Source organism: Sinohyriopsis cumingii, chromosome 17 (assembly GCF_028554795.1).
Source record: "Sinohyriopsis cumingii isolate HCF-2022 chromosome 17, ASM2855479v2, whole genome shotgun sequence".
Taxonomy (NCBI): domain Eukaryota; kingdom Metazoa; phylum Mollusca; class Bivalvia; order Unionida; family Unionidae; genus Sinohyriopsis; species Sinohyriopsis cumingii.
Window position 1 is genome coordinate 69,801,403 of NC_142977.1, and position 14,045 is coordinate 69,815,447.

The following is a 14,045-nucleotide window of genomic DNA, read 5'->3' on the forward strand; positions in this document are numbered from 1 at the left end:
TATTCAAAAATCATTTAACACTAAACAACAACTCTAACATTTTTTAACAATAATCCAACAATATAACATCAAACAAATTTTTCAAAACACAACATTTTTTATTCAAAAATCACTTAACACTAAACAACAACTCTAACATTTTTAACAACAATGCAACACTAAAAGTTTCTCCACTAGGTAAAGAGGGATAACAGTCTTCCATGGTTTCTAGTAATCTAGGATGACTTCTCTCAAACTGTTGATTTCTATGGTATTATCGAATTCTGCATACAGGATGACGTTCACCGTTTCATCAGGGTCTCGGTCTTTAAACTGAATTTCCACACGAATCTGGCCGGATTTTATAGGGTGGAAATGTTCCTCGTCGCTGCCTTGGTCTGGAGTGAAATCGAAAGCCCACAAAGCGTAGCCTCCTGCATAATCCTCGTACGTAATACCGTGACTGGTATTGGTTCCTAACTGTCCGGTGGCTTCGTACATGGACAAGTACGATCTCAAGTAATTCTTCTTGGCAAAGTCAGGTTCGAAAGGTCGGGTACACAAGGTCTTGCCATCGCGACTGACTTCGATTTTGGACACGCCAAAGTGTTGAAAGTAGAAAGGATTTTTTTCGGCAGCTCCGTTGAAGGCTGTATTCTCGACGATACCAACGATCAAACGTTTGGGTAACTGTCCTTGGAACAGATGATCTTCGATCATGGATCGCTGTCCCTTGGGAATGGTGAAGGTTTTCACTTCCACGCGTCGTATGGGATACTTGGCAGTCGTTCTGCTCAACGTCTGACTGATGTCGTTTCCCACTTTAGGTAACACTTCCACACGGCGTACGTAGAGTCTGGCTTCTAGGATTTTGGTTTTGTAACTGTCACTATCAGCCATCAAATGGAAAGCGGCACTGCTACGATTCAGTCTCAGGCGGACATCCACCCCGTTCAGCAAATACTTTTCTTGCAACCACATGTCCAAATGCAAACGATCCATCAGTTCTAAACTTGTGTCGGCTCCCGTGATTCTCTTTCTTCGTTCTACAAATCCATCATTGTTGTCTTTCTTTTCATCAGTTTCCAATATTTCAAACTTGGTAGGTTCGTCAGCTTCCCATACCACACAGGCATTGAGATGAGTGTTCTTGGCATCTATTCCGTACGTCAAGAGATTTTCCAGGTAGGCACGATAGGGTAAGTATCCATGCTGCTACTGACCAGTTTGTTATTAAAGTACAAGTCCACTCCACTGAACAAGGAATGCATGAAATTGTTGACGGGAGCTACTGCTTCATCGTCTATAGCACCTCCAGTCTTATCTAGAATTTTGACTTTCAGGTAAAAGTAACTGCTATTCAGATCGATGTAATCTTCATGCTGTCCTTTGATTTCAAACTCGATGGGAGCGGAATCGGTCAGTGAGGAGACGGGGTGAAATTCCACCCACTGGGATTCTTGCATCGTCATCATCGTGGGGGGCATGGCAAACAGATCCAGTTCCGTCTTGGAACAAGCGCAAGATTCTCGGTGCATCATTTTTTTGTCTCTTTTTTCTCAATAATCGAAAACGTCTAAGTCTCGAACGGTTCTTCTTTTCTTGGCCTTTCTCGCTTGAAGTCTGGTGAAAGGGTGTTTTCTTCGTCGTCTCTTTCTGCCTTGTCCTTGCTGAATGCCTGACTCGGTAGCGTGCAGGGCATTTATAGGTGTTTCTCGTTGGCCTAAAATGTCTTTGCCCGTTTGCAGCAAGACATTTTTGCCTGCCCTCATGAAGGCTTCTTTAGGGTTTTGTTTGTCGATGATGACATTTTGGAGAAATTCTTTGCCTTGCGTCAGTGCCGCATCTTTCAAGGCGTGCAATCCGCGTGTCACCATCGGTTTCAACACCGGGGCCACCGAACGAAAGGCCGATTTTAACATGTCTCCTAAGCCGTGTCCTCGCTGTCGAGCAACCCCTCGGTACACTGGATACATGACTTAATTACGAGTCGTGAGAGAACCGTTTTCGAAAATGGAGTTTCACCGTGACTTTTCCTTTGGTGAATGGAATATTTTGTCCCAGATCTCCTTTTATAGCAATGTTGACCGTGTCCAAATACGACTTACTGACAGGCAAATAGTGGGGATGTACAAATTCGCGGTGGACGTGGTAAGTGTTTCCACCTTCCTCGTCAGTGTTCGTGGCAGAATCCACTTTGAAAGGAATGACACGCAGTAACGGTACGGAGGTGTGTCCCACCACGTTGTACTCCACCACATCGGAATACACGAACATCAAATTCAGTCCTTGGTTCAGTTCTACTGGGGCACGAAATAACTTGCTAAAAGACTCGTTGTCGTAAACGATGGGTAATTCGTTTTTCTTGAGCATGGCCTTTCTCATGTCCATGTCTCCGCCCAACATGTCAAACAATTCAGGACAAAATAAAATGGACACGATTTTACTTCGTTCAAATTTCATCAAGAAGCGACGAGCTGCTTTGTGGTACTCCATGGTAACACTTTTGTTGACATGCTCCAAAGCTTTCAGAAACACGACATTAAACCTGGAGGCTATGGTGCTGACCAAATGTTGACCACTAAAATAATAGCCTGGGGGAATGAACAAGTGATAGGTGGTGTACTTTTGTGTACGGGTTTTCTTGTCATATTTGACATTGCTATCCATCCACTGTTGCATTTGCTCGTCATGAACTTCCACATCAAAAAAATTTTGATTGGGAAGGACATTGAGGACTTGGGTCGGGTGAATCATTTCTACTAAAGCTACTTCCCAATGGGCTTCGTGATCTAACTGGATGGCCTGAGGTAATTTGGCCGTGTAACAGCACAACGTGTTCTTGGGAAACACCTCCATGGAACTGTCACTGGGTAAAGTTAAGTAAAATTGGTTTTGGTGACTCATAATTCCAGAGTTCTGTGGCTGTCCGAGGGGATATTACTGGACATCAGAGGCGTGTCTCCGTCTAAAATGGGGTTCTGATTGTGGTTGAAGTGGTGACTGGCACTGGCACTGGACACAAGGTTCCCGGGGTTCCCGTTCGAGGTGAATTTCAGGGAGGGATTAGGAAGCAGGTAACCGATGCAACTGCTCAATAAAATGGTCCACAATTGTTTGTCTCCTTGTTGCAAACTCAAATTGGCAATGTCTGCCCCGATGACACAATACACCACGAAGATTTGGCAGAAAAAGACGATTTGCGTTTTAGGCACACGTTCTCCACACCACACCCACAAGGGTTGTTTTTGTAAATCTTGCACAGAAGAACTAGGTGAAGGAGGAGTGGTCGACGTAGCTGCGTCTGCTGTGTGAAGGGGCATGATGGTCACTCCTTTTTATAGTCGATGACTTGCGAAGCGTCGATCCAAGAATCAAAACTGGGTGGATATCCTTTCCAACGTACTTTGACTTCTTTGACACGTCGTTTGCCCACTTTACGGGTTCTGCGTTCGAGAATGCTTTCGATGTCGTACACGTCGTCTTCTTTTTTGGTGACACGTTGTAACTCGGGTAAGTAAAACGTTCCTTTGAGCACTTCTCCGTTCATGTCTTCCAATTTATAGACGGCAGGATGACGGCCATGCACTCGTCCAGTGACGCGAAACAATTCGGTCGTCCAATTAGGTAAGTAACCTTTGTCGAAAGTGCGTTTGGTTTTGCCAATGCGCACCCAATCTCCTACGGCCAACATTCCACTTTTCTCGGGGACAGCCCTCGTCGGGACGTACCAAACAGACGCTCAAACACCAACACTTCGTTGTCGGGAGTCACGTCTTGCGGGGCACGTCCGATGCTTCGATGGTAAGATTGGTTGTACGCTTGCACCAGGTGCGGTAAGATGTCGATGTACTTCAGAGTGTGGTGATGCGTAAAATATTTCCACATGCGTTCTTTCAAAGTGCGTTGAAAACGTTCCACGATGCTGGCTTTGGTTTCAGGATTCTCGGTGGTAAAAAAATGAATGTCACGTTTCTTTAATTCTTTTTGGAAAGCTTGGTTCAGAAATTCGGTGCCTTTGTCTGTTTGCCATCGAAGAGGGTGACGACCGCTTTGTTTCAACACCCGTTGCAGGGCTCGCACTAACTCGCTGCTCGATTTGGAAGTCAAGGGCACGACCCAGGCAAATTTGGAAAAGACGTCGATGACACAAAACAAATACCTGTAGCCACGATTGTAGCTGGCCAAATGAGAGACATCGGCTAAATCGGCTTGCCATTGATGATCGATGCCTTCCACTCGGGTGCGACTTCTGGCAAACTTGCGTCGAATGGGTTTGTGTAAAGTGTAGGTAGCTTGTTCTTGTAACCATCGTTGCACTTGAGGTAAACGGAGACTTTTCAGTCGCGTTTTGGCAGCACGATACAATTTTTGAACTCCTGCGTAACCTGCAGGATGGGAGCGATCGTAGTAAATGCTGGCTAAGACTTTTTCCATTTTTTTTTGTGTTAATAAGACACCCACTCTTGGAGGATGCTACTCTTTTTCTCTTGGGGTATTTTCATGGATTGCAATGCTTTGCGTGTGCGGCCAGCAATAGGTGTCGAAGAGGAGAAGGATGTCTGAGCGGGGGATATCGGTTCTTGTTTCACTTCTGTCTTCACTTCTGTCTTCACTTTCTTTTTCTCTTGTGAGGAAGAAGGGGTGACCATCATCTTTTTAATCCATCCAATTCTGGAGGTAGGTGGTGTTGTTAACTTGCGTACTTTTTCTAGTGGAGTTTGAAACCCTTCCTCTTCTTCTCCATTTTCTGTTTTGGTCACGGGTACTGGTGGTACTGGTACTGGTACTGGTACTGGTGATGGTGCTGGACTTTTCATCAAGGTCTTAAAATCTTTCAGAGTGGGTAGAGCTGTTTCGTCTAAAGCTTTCTGGTGAAAGAGTTGCGGTCGTTGCAAGAGTTGACCGTACTTTTGCGATTTTTCTGTTTCGGACAAATCTTGGCGATCCATCAAGGACTGCAATTCGTGTTGTAACTGGGACATCTCGCTCAAATTGGGATTGGGAGGTAAATGCGGGGTGTATTGTTCTTGCCACCGATGGTATTCCATCCATCGTTTGTAAGGCACTAAAGCTAGTTTTCGTCCTTCCATGGGGTTGTCAGGGGTCAATTCTGAGATCTTGGAACTTCCGAGGCCTTTTTATCTTGCTCCCACCAGTCCTCCCAACATGGTTCCCAAGACTCCTTTCAGTATGGGGCCTAACAAGAGAGGTAAAATATCTCCACGTTGCACTAACATCTTCTTTTTTTGACGAATGGGAATTTTCTTTTGAACCATTTGGCGAAGAACGTGACGATGTTTGCCTAAGCATTGTTTCTGGTGTTTGGACAAAGGGATCGTGCCTTTCAAAACGTTCAAACAACATTCGCACACGGTATCGATGACCTCTTTGGAGGCTGTTTGAATGAGTTTTTTTCATAGGGGTGGAGAAGCTTTGGACAGGACAGATAACATGTCCCCATGTTTGGCTAAACGTGGTGGCAGTCCTTTCCTTTTCTTTCCTTGGGGTTTTCTGGAGGGTGACATCTTTGAGTCTTCAGGAGCACCAAAAAACACTGATACCCGACTTGGTCACAGGCCTTTTTTATACTGGAACGCGTCGCCACTGATTGTCTTTACGTCGTATTAGTTTGAGGACAGGCATCACACGTCGTGCAGGGGTACGTAACGGACTAAATCGAGCCAGTTCTTGCTTGGACAAATCCAGTAAACTTTGTAACATGCCCGATCTTTCTTGAACTTTGATTTTGGGAGAAGGTACTTTGTGAGCAGCAGCCACTGCCACTAAATTGGAAGGTCCTGCCACTGGGGAAGTTCTTTTGGGGGTCATCAACGGAGAAGTTCTTGGTGTGATCAACGTCTCCAAGTACTCTTCAGTTCTGGGTGTCATTAACGGAGAAGTGGACAAACGTGAAGCTGCCGGAGACGCAGTCACCGCCGTGGCAGGTCGTGGTTTGCGAGTGTAAGGTTGCGTCCTGGCCGCAGTGCCTCTCTTGCGACTAGTTTTCTGTGGACTTTTCTTTTTCTGAGGGTTTCTTTTCTTTTTCCGGGGTGGTGGTGGTGTCTGGTCAGAGGAGGGTCCTGCCACTGGAGAAGTTCTCCTTGGGGACCTGGTCTTTTTCTTCTTGGGGCTTTGTTGGACTTTTGTCTTGGGTATAACTTTGGGGGCATTAGGATCCCATCTTAAGAGTGAGCGAATGATGACCCCTCCTAGAGTACCGCTCCCTCCAGGTTTCAAAATGATTTGTTTTTTGGTTTGAGTGTCGATGCGGGGATCGGCCAGTTGGACCAAAGCGACTTTGTTTCGATCAAAAAAGCGTTTGGTTTGATGAGGAATCTGAATGATTCATTGGAGTAATTGACGTGCCGTCACCGTGAACCATCGTAAGACTTCTTTGAGACTAGCTTCTAAGACACGAGCTCGTGTTTGTGGAATTTTTTCTCGACTGATGCCATACAAGGCACGAATCAATTTGACGGGAAGATGCGACTGAAGGGACGTCATGTTCGCACTGTGTGAGACAGACGAAAAAGGGTCTGAGGTTTTTATAGATTTTTTATGGGGAGTGAAATGAAGTCGAGGACGGAGACGTGTACAGGACAGGCCCTCCGTCTTGGCACCAGTGGTGAAACAAGTGGGTACGAAATCGCAAATCCTCGGGAGTCGTAGGTTTCAAATCGACGAGTAAATAGGCGTGTGGCGTTTGAGTGGCATCGTCGTACGCCTGAGTCAGCCAAGGTGTTCCTAACTGTTTGGCTAAGACTTGCACTTGCGATTTATCTCGAGGGCTTTTAAACAAGACCACGTAATGCGCATTGAGACTGATGGTGCGATGGGCTTTACTTTGTTGAAACAAATTTTGGGTGATGTAAACGACACTGGCATTACGGTGATGCCCTTTGCGCGTGAACCACAGTTTAATTTCTTCTTCGTCTTCTCCTAACACGTCGTCGAAAATGACCAAATGGGTTTGACGGGAGTCAGAGACGATGCCGTCGTCTTCTTTAGGAATGCCTTCCACAAACACGATGGAATCGCCTTGACTTTCTCGCAAGAGGCTGTACGCTGATTGCCACTCTTTGTAACACCACACGATCCGTTGAGGGGGTCGATCGATCAAATGATGTTTATGTTCGATCAAACGTTTGACGAATTCGGTTTTGCCAGAACCGCTAGGTCCAGCAATGAGCATGTTAAAGGGATGGCGAAGATACAAAGCCTCCCAACTGGCACGATCTAAGTGTTCGTCGATGACTTTGACAGTAGAGGAAGAGGGAGCAGAGACAGTAGAGGTAGCCATGGTGTGAGGAATGGCACTTGTGACACGAAAAAACAAACAAGACAAGAGTTTATATACTTTTTCAGAACACGTTTATTGAATGTTTTTTTCAAACATGAATACGAAAGACAAAAATACATAAAAGCCAAAGGCTTAAGTACAAGAATAAAAGGCACATGAACGTGGAATAAAAAACAAGTGTCTGTACAACAACCACATGTTTTGGGTAAAGTTCTAACCAGTTCTATAGTAGGGGGTAAGGTCACACAAGTGTCCTCCCGAAAGGGTCTTTCAGGCCTGTCCACGACAGTCCTGTCCTGGGTGACGGGTTCTTCTGGCACCGTCACTAACACAGGTTGAAAAGTAACTTTTTCCTTGAATAACTCTCGTGCATACTGGGCCACCTCTTGTGTCCAAGCCTCAAAACCCTGGTCTCGGTGATGTCCAACATTTGACTCCTAACCAATCTGGTTTCTTCTTCGTCAACGACATGGTAAGTTACTTCAATGAACAATGAACTATTGGTCTTGGACGTTGTCCCTTTTTATATGCTGACCAATATCGATGTGACCGTACGGCAACGTAAAGTGATTGGGAAGTCTCACTCGCTTCTGGTACACGATTTAATAGATTTTTTCCAGGGGCCGACTGACGATGTGGTGAGTGGGTAAACGTACAATCTTGTTCGGTTGATAAGTGGTCACTTTAAAGTTTCCATCCTCTCCCGATTGCAAGGCTTCTTTCAATACCCCAAAGTTCACCACTCGACTGGTACGATGATTCAGAGTCAGTCCTTTCACTTTGCACGTCGTGTGCACTTCTCCTTGTTTGTCCCGGTATTCGTAGCCGTAATTTTTGGGACCACCACTGACGAAACTTAGAATCTTGTCGTCGGGATGCTCGTCTGTCCAGGCTCCTAAACGGTCTCCTTCGATGTCAGGGTGCTGTTGAATCGGGTGATGGATGTAAATGCAACTGTCCGTGTCAAAGTACAGGACGCGTTCTTCTAACAGTTCTAAAGCTTCGTACAATTTTAAGCCAGCATGAGCTGTCACGTAAGCCGCAATGATGACATTTCCAAAGGGGTCGTCTTGTACAAAGTCCAGATCTTCTTCGTAATTGACCAAGATCAAATCCTCTCGAACGACGTCCACGTGTTTCATGTATTTGGTTTTGTCGTGAATCATCTGGAAGTAGCGGGAAGGTTCTGTCAAATATTCCGTCTTGGGTAAACACGGTCGTTGTGCCATTTTACCTCACAAGCAATTTAACATCACTTTGGCAAACGATCGCCTGCCTTCGTTTTTTTCGATGTGGTCTAAAGAGATGCCTTCTTGTTCGTAGTATTTCTCTTTGAATTGTATTTGGTCTTCGAGAGTGTGACACCAGGAAGGATAGCCGCTGGCTTCTTGTTTCAGTTTCAAAAAGGCATCCACGTAGTCGGCGAAAATGCCTTTCTGAGTACTGTCACCCTTGTGGTACTGTTGTATCTTGGGAAAGTGGCAAATTTCGTACACTTCTAACAGTTGGTATCCCATGTCCAGAGCTTTGAACAATTCCACGCTGACCCAGGTTCCCGTCAAGGCACGTTCTTCCTGGCTGTGATGGCAAGGTTGGTCCTGGTTGCACGTTTCGGCACAAGTACGGCACAAGGGAAACATCAGTTTGCCTTGACAATGGTGAGGTAAGACGGGATGGTATAGGTTCGTGGGAGGTAAAACTTTGCACTTGATCAAGCCTTCGTATTGTCGAATGTTTTTCAGGTCGATGTGTTCCGTCAGCAATTGCGGGTGCCCTACAGGAAAGCGACAATATTTGCACACGTAGGGATACAGCGAACACACGTCCAAGTATTTGATTTCTTCTCCTTTCTCTTCGTCGGCTTGGTACAGCAAACAGGTGGCATTGGTCCTTCCTCCGTACAAACTATCCCTCGGGTTCAGCGGGTCCATGAACTGGTAACTTTCCACGAGGCGTTTAAACTCGGGATCGGTTTTCATACGGTGATCGTACTCGTGTTCCCACATTTCCACCACTTGGTATCCTTCCTGTTCTAACTTTAGGCGTCGCTGACAAGTGTCCTGGTACAGGTCTTCCATGGTCCGTTGTAAAAACTGATTTTTAGTGTCACGGTCAGGGTAGCAGACGGGACATCCGTGAAATAAGCAACCGTTAAACTCGTACACGATCTTGGGGTTTTCTAAGTCCCAGCCATCGACCGAATACGTTCCGATGGTCTTTTCGCCTCCTCCGTTGCGGGCATGCTGAATCCATTTGTCTTCCTTGTCGCACAAGTAATGTAACCAGCGTAGGGCTTTGACCGAGTACTGACGTTTGACAAAGTGGGTCGTTTGAGGACTGATGACAGCCACGGTGTTTTCAGGCATGAATCGTTGGCGGTACACTAAGGAACACGCTTTGGCAATGGTGCAAGCTTCTTTCAAAGGATCGACCCCTCCGTGTTCCATGAACAGTTCTCGAAATTTTCCACAGCAACGTCGTAAAATGTCCACGTCGGAACGACAATACTTTAACATTTCTTCCTGAAAGTCGAAGGGGTCCGAGGCGTGAGCCTGGTACCAAGCGTAGAAAGCTTCTCGTTGTTCGGTACGCATGTTGTCGGGGTCGTAATAGTGAGCCTCAGGCAAATGGGATAGAACGGCATGTTGATTGGCTTCCGTATTGAAAAAGTGTGGAAAGTACCCTTTAGCCATTTCTGTCATTCCAAACGTTTTAGGCATTCGGCTCAAAGGCATGGCCAAGTAACTCATCGAATCTTTAAACTGTACTTGTCCCACTTGCATGAAAATGATTTTGGCTCCGTTCAAAGTCACTTTAGGACGTTCGGTGCCTTGTTCCGTATAGTATCTGAGAAGAAACTGTCCATCGTATCCGGAGAAATTGTGAGCCATCACCGTGGCATGACGATGACAATCTCCGTAACGTTCGATGTCCTCTTGGCTCCACGTCTTGTCGATGGGGTCTAAGACCCATTGGGCAAAATCGGCTAATGTGTTTGGTCCCCGAAAGATTTTTTCACGTCCTCCAGGAATCTTGCTGCAGTGAGGGCAATGACTGAAGATAGGTTCTTGAATGCACTTCTCGCACGCTCGATGAGCCACGCAGAAATTAGGAATGTGAATGCCGGTCTCTTGCATGCATTCGAAATCGAAAAAGATGAAATTGCCTTTCTTCTTGTGACCGTCCTCTTTCTCTGGTGGGGGTTGGTATTTTTGCACGTAGCATTGGTGTTCCAAGTCCACGATGTGGTGACAAATGTGACATTTTTTCTTTCCTCGACATACGTGTGCCTTGGCATTATTGGTAAGTATGCCTTGTCCACAGGTAGGGCACAATCTCAGGAGTTGACAAGCACATTTCTTCTGTGAACCTTGTGTTTTCAAATGTTGTTGGTGACAGGTAGGACTGACAAACGTGCGCAAACAAGTCGAACAAAGGCACTGGTCCTTCGCTCAGACAGGGTGGAGAGGCCAAACATCCTGGGCATTTCATTCCACAATGCTTGTGTTGCTCTCGATTGTTATAACCATAGTCACATTTCTCACAATAATAACCGTATCCCAGGAATCCAGTGATACTGGTAATGGTATCGAAATGATCATCGTGATGATAGACATGAATGTATTTTCCGTCCTTAAAATCTTGGCCTCGAAACAACAGAGTTCCACGCATTTCTTGAGGGTGCACTTTCAAGGTGTAGCGTGGAGCTAGGGCATCTTGCAATTTTTGCATCTCAGGAATGCCACAGGGTGTGTCTTTGGACAGTTCGGCTTGTTGTAACAGGAGTTCTGCTTCATTTCGTTGTTTGGTTCGGTCGGATTGTTGAATAGTTTTCCAGGTTCTTTTCCATTCTCTCGTGTCGTTCTTGTTGGCATTGGTTCGTCCCACCACGATGGCACGGGCTAAACACATTTGGTCTTGAGGGTTGTTAATTCGGACGAGACCCTTTTTGGTGTTGCGAAGGTCGTCCACCAATAACATCTTTTTGCGTCCAGTCCCTTGAGGAGGAGAGACGTGGGCCATTTTCAGTGTGGCTTTACCATCGGTGATGTCAAACTGGTCATTAGATTGTTGCACCTGTTGTATCTTGTCCATGACTTTGGAAGGGGTCAGTTCTGCGGGTCTGCTAAACTCGATCCAAACAGGGGATTTCAAACCGTCGTGATCTATGGATAGTGTCAAGCGATCGTCTTCTTTGGCTTGACATTGTCGCTTGAGTGCGGTGAGCAAAGAATCCCACATCTCGGTGATAAACCCTTCTGCTTTCTCCAAGGGTACGTCGGCCTTGAAATCTTTAAACTTCACCGTGTAGGTGTAAGCCGTGGTTCTAAATTTTCTAGAGGAGCGCTTTTCCGTCTCTCGAATGGAATAGTACTTTTCAGGGTTGACTAAGGGTGGTGAACTTGGTTTAGAGGGTTCGGATTCTGGTTCACTCATGTCCTCTTCAAAATCACTGGCATGAATTTGTGCCAAGATTTCAGCCCTGGTACGAGGCGATAGATCACGTTTCTGCCTCTTACTTTCTTCTTCTTCTTCTTTCTTCTCGAATGAATGGGATCGTTTCATCTTGAGTGCAAAACGTCAAATGACTCAAGTTCAAACACCATAGACTAATTTATAGTCATGGCAAACCAGCGTATATAAAAAGGGTGTGTCTTGTCCTTTCACTATTCATTTCACTCTCAAACCGAGGAGAACGATGGAAGAGACTACCCAGATGGAACGTTTCGTCAGAGCTTTGCGAGGGGTCATTAGAAAATTCTCTTCAGACCAGCCGACGGACTACTCTCCTTCCTTTCGAGATAAGAGTCAGGATACTTGCTATATCTGTCAGAAGAAAGGGCATTGGTCTTCAGAGTGTCCAGACCGTCAAAAAAGAAAAAAAAACAGGGGCTAAAAAAGACAAAAGTCAAGATACCTGTTATTATTGTAAAGAAAAAGGACATTGGTCTCCAGATTGCCCAAAAAAGAAACAAGAGGAGTCAGAAGAAAAGAAGGATTCTTCAGAAGAAGAGAGGGATTCTTCGGAAGAAGAGAGGGATTCTTCGAAAGAAGAGAGGGATTCTTCAGAGGAAGAAGAGGAAGAAAGAAGACAATTCTATTTAAAAGAAGCAAAGAAACAGGAGAAGAAAAGAAGAAGGGAAGAAAATGAAGAAAAAACGGTGAAGAAATTCAAAAAACAGAGAGACTAAACAGGAGAAAGAAGAAGTCAATGAACTTTTAATTAAAGTGTTCTGTGGTGAATTGTGGATTGGATTGTAAAAAATGGATAAAAGAATACATGAATGATATAAGGTAAGTGTCTTTGAGTTTTGATTTTAAAATAAGAAGCTACACTCACGCACTCATACACAGACACGTACTATAAGGGTAAAATGGGTGGGGTTTATTTTTGAGTTATTGGCAAATTGAAATTGTATTTCTTTTCGAGAAATGTGGGTGGCCCTGAAAAGGGCCTTTTTATTTTGGTGTAGGGGTGAGTTTAACCAATCAACTTTAACTGCCTTAAGCCTTTGCCACGGCCAAGGCCTACTTCTGATGATTGGGTTGAAATCACTAAGGGTGGTACGACAGGCTTAGTCACAGGGTTGGCGTGTTTAGCTCGGGAAGGTCGTATTCTCTTCGGTCGTGATAAAGAAGTCTGATACATTTGTTTCAGACTTCTTAACTCCGCTAAAATGTCCGCTAGATTAGACAGGAATAGTTCACCTATGTACTCATAAGATTAAGACCCGTCGACCCATGAACTATTTCCGGTGATGCCCTTCAGGTCTGGTGATGTTTCGTTCGACAATGACATATTGCAGAAAAATGAAAATATTTTGACACTGAAGATACAAATAAATACTAATTATTTTTTTGACAGCATGCATGAGAGATTTTGACTGAGGCAGTGAGGTTAATTCCTTATACAACTGGTGGCTTTTATACTGAATCAACACTGCCACCAACCCATCTTTATAAATTGCTTTTTGACATCAAAAAGCTATTTGTAATATTTTCCTGTGACAAGGCGACTAAAAGAATCAGCATGTGCCTTTTGCAGGAATAAAGTTCACTAGTACTATAACAAATTAGCAGACTTTTCATTACCCCTCAACCATCTCGACTTTTAGATATTTATCTCTGTAGCAGACATACGTAAATACCTAAGCCAAATCAGCTGTTCATTTGCAGCCCAAGTTACGCATTTGATCTCCAATGCTAGTTTAACTGTGACAGGCAGTCACTAACGAAACCAACCCATTTACAGGCCTAACTGAGTAAACCTAAACCACATTACATATTTAGCTTCTGTGTGAATTTATCAATACTAGGCTTATGGTAATTAGGTTCATGCCTTCTAACTTAAAAATTAGAGAGGTGTCAAAATACGAAACTACCCAGTGAGACCTCATTTTAAATTGTGTTGGACAAAAACTTAAAGTTCAAACCAAGATCGAAACGTCCAAAAAAAATCGTCTATGGAACATCTACATTGGAAATATTACCTATCAGTTCTACAGAGTAAAGAAGTGAAAATCATAATAAAATGTTGGAGAACTTAGTCATATGCATAATTAATACAGGTTAACAGTACTATATTAAAACACGTGAATTACGCTAACTAATTATTCGCACAATTTAAGCAGAAGAAGAGTTTATACTAAGTTCAAACTTCAACAGAGAAACTAGGTAATGATTTGGTTAAGGTGAAATCTCACTGATCGATAATTACATCACATCGATCTTGGGCTACCTTCGTTCCATTGTTAGCTTATGT

At 44.5% G+C, this 14,045-nt stretch overlaps 1 protein-coding gene across 1 annotated transcript in view; it reads left to right on the forward strand.

Annotated features, from left to right (window-relative positions):
• LOC149779190 (neuroendocrine convertase 2-like) overlaps positions 1–14,045 on the forward strand; it is a 70,765-nt gene that overhangs the window by 31,762 nt on the left and 24,958 nt on the right. The window lies entirely within an intron of this gene.